Source organism: Zingiber officinale, chromosome 4A (assembly GCF_018446385.1).
Source record: "Zingiber officinale cultivar Zhangliang chromosome 4A, Zo_v1.1, whole genome shotgun sequence".
Taxonomy (NCBI): Eukaryota; Viridiplantae; Streptophyta; class Magnoliopsida; order Zingiberales; family Zingiberaceae; genus Zingiber; species Zingiber officinale.
The window spans coordinates 33,962,941-33,964,931 of NC_055992.1; the positions used below are offsets into that span (position 1 = coordinate 33,962,941).

General features: G+C 43.7%; 1 long non-coding RNA gene across 3 annotated transcripts; it reads right to left on the minus strand.

Annotated features, from left to right (window-relative positions):
• Nucleotides 1-231: 231 nt before the first annotated feature.
• LOC121973249 lies at nucleotides 232-1,748 on the minus strand. Of its 3 annotated transcripts, none has more exons than XR_006109446.1 (4): nucleotides 1,230-1,748; nucleotides 1,052-1,161; nucleotides 868-932; nucleotides 232-599 (listed from the first exon to the last, which is right to left on the minus strand). It is a non-coding gene; the product is annotated as an uncharacterized LOC121973249 (long non-coding RNA). The 3 variants fall into 3 exon arrangements; XR_006109448.1 differs by having other exon boundaries at nucleotides 868-952; XR_006109447.1 differs by having other exon boundaries at nucleotides 868-970.
• Nucleotides 1,749-1,991: the final 243 nt, after the last annotated feature.

Sequence of the window (1,991 nt, forward strand, 5' to 3'; positions counted from 1 at the left end):
AATTAACCAATAGTAATAAATATGTGTACAGTCTGCTGGAGTAATGAAAAATGAAAAACTATAAGAAAAGGAGAAGCTGTACACATTAGGACCTCCTATCAGAATAATAAGGTTGTTAGACCAAAAGTAACATGTCCCTGTATGCATGTCAAACATATGCATCCACCAAATATGCAGCAAATAAAGTGCAGCCAACACAAGCAATAAATGCAATCATGCATATGATGCCAATGACATGTCCTGGTCACCCCTGACGCCAGTCAGCCATCTCACACACGATGGTGAGACCGAGTGGGTAGGGCTATGACAACTGTGTACTCTTCCATCACTGCTCCTGATGAGTGACTGAGTGGACAGGATGATGTTGGAGTACACCGATCCTCCTACCCCAAATCATAAGTGAGGGAGCTCAATGCTCTCATCTCCCTGAGACAATCCAGAGGAGGGATCCCTGCTGGCTACCACGCTGCGTCACCACTACCCATAAGCGGACCAGCGGAGCCTAACAGAGCAACCTGTTGCAACACACCCTGCCAGAATAAGTGGAGATCGTCTCCAAAATAGACCCCATGTCGAGATGCTCGTCTCGAATCAAAGCCCTGTGACAACATACACAACATACATATAATTAAGCCATGGTTGCAGATATCCAATAGCTTAATCAAAATTCCTATTAACTAGGAAACCCTAATTTTATTCGTTGATCTCAGTTAATTAAATAAATCGGATCTAACCAGAAGCTTAGATTAGATCCAACATTTTAACCGTAATTAAATATAACTCAACGGCCAACTAGGGTTAGTTTTCTTAACCCTAATTATTCCATCTTTCAATTTAAACCTAAACCAATTCTGCACATGAACAGACCTTATCAACCTCCTCCTTTTAACTCCTCAGCTGAAACAAAATCGCCACAGCAGTTTCAAAAAGCCCTGAATCAAAATCAACATATCTGCATCAAGGCATCCACCTAATTATCATGAAATATCCTCTAGAATCTATCATCCTAAAACTTTCTAGCAAGTCAACATAAATTAGCTTCAAAACTTACCTAATCTAAGGTGCCCACTGGTGGAACTCAGCCGGAAGGGTTTACTGTCGGAAAGATGGTCTACTGCAGGATATAATAGCTGAAACCAACTAGTGTGGCTCTCCTCCAACCTAAGACACCTCATATCAACACCATATAGGGATTAGGAGCCAAATCACAACTAGGGCAGAACACCTACCTCCAAGATCGCCGACAACTAGAGAGGAAGGAAAGAATCGACACAGTGAAGAGAGGCTAGGGCTCAGAGGAATCGGCGTTGGGAGTTGCTCCCTGCTCGTCGGGCTCGTCAATGTTGTTGTCGATGACTGGTGATCGACAGATCTAAGCGAAAGGGAGAGATCTAGGGCACGACACCACACCACTTGTTGCGGCTTCAACCAGCGATGGTAGTGGCGTAGGAGCTACACCGGTGACGACCGGCTCGTCACCGACATCAATGGCCGGCGGTCGATAGAGTGTGGTTCAGCTTTGAATAGCGGTGACACCAGGAAACTAGGGCATGACTTGGAGGGGAAAGAAGAAGAGGATCGGGCAGAGGCGAGGAAGAGAAGGCTCGGGAGAAGAAGTGTCCTACTTTTCCTTGGCTAATGCTTTTGTTCACGTGGGAGAGGAAGCGCGAAGTGGTGTCGGTTGGGGAAGATGAAGAGGAGAAGAAGACGGTGAGAGAGAAGGGAAGAAGGGGAAGAAACGGGGGTGGCGTCTGGTGAGAAATGGAGGAAAAGAAAAAGAAAAAGAAAAGGAAAAGAAAAATAAAACTTTTCCTCGTTCAATGGGATAGCCTAAACAGGCTTTCCCTAGTTCCAATATTTATCCCCGTAACCTACACCATACGACCTCCGAAATTTTTTTAGAAAATTTATAAAAATTTCGTAAAATTCCATTAAGGTTATTCCTCTATTTAACCTTATTATTTAATTAATATTTATTGCCATATTTTACA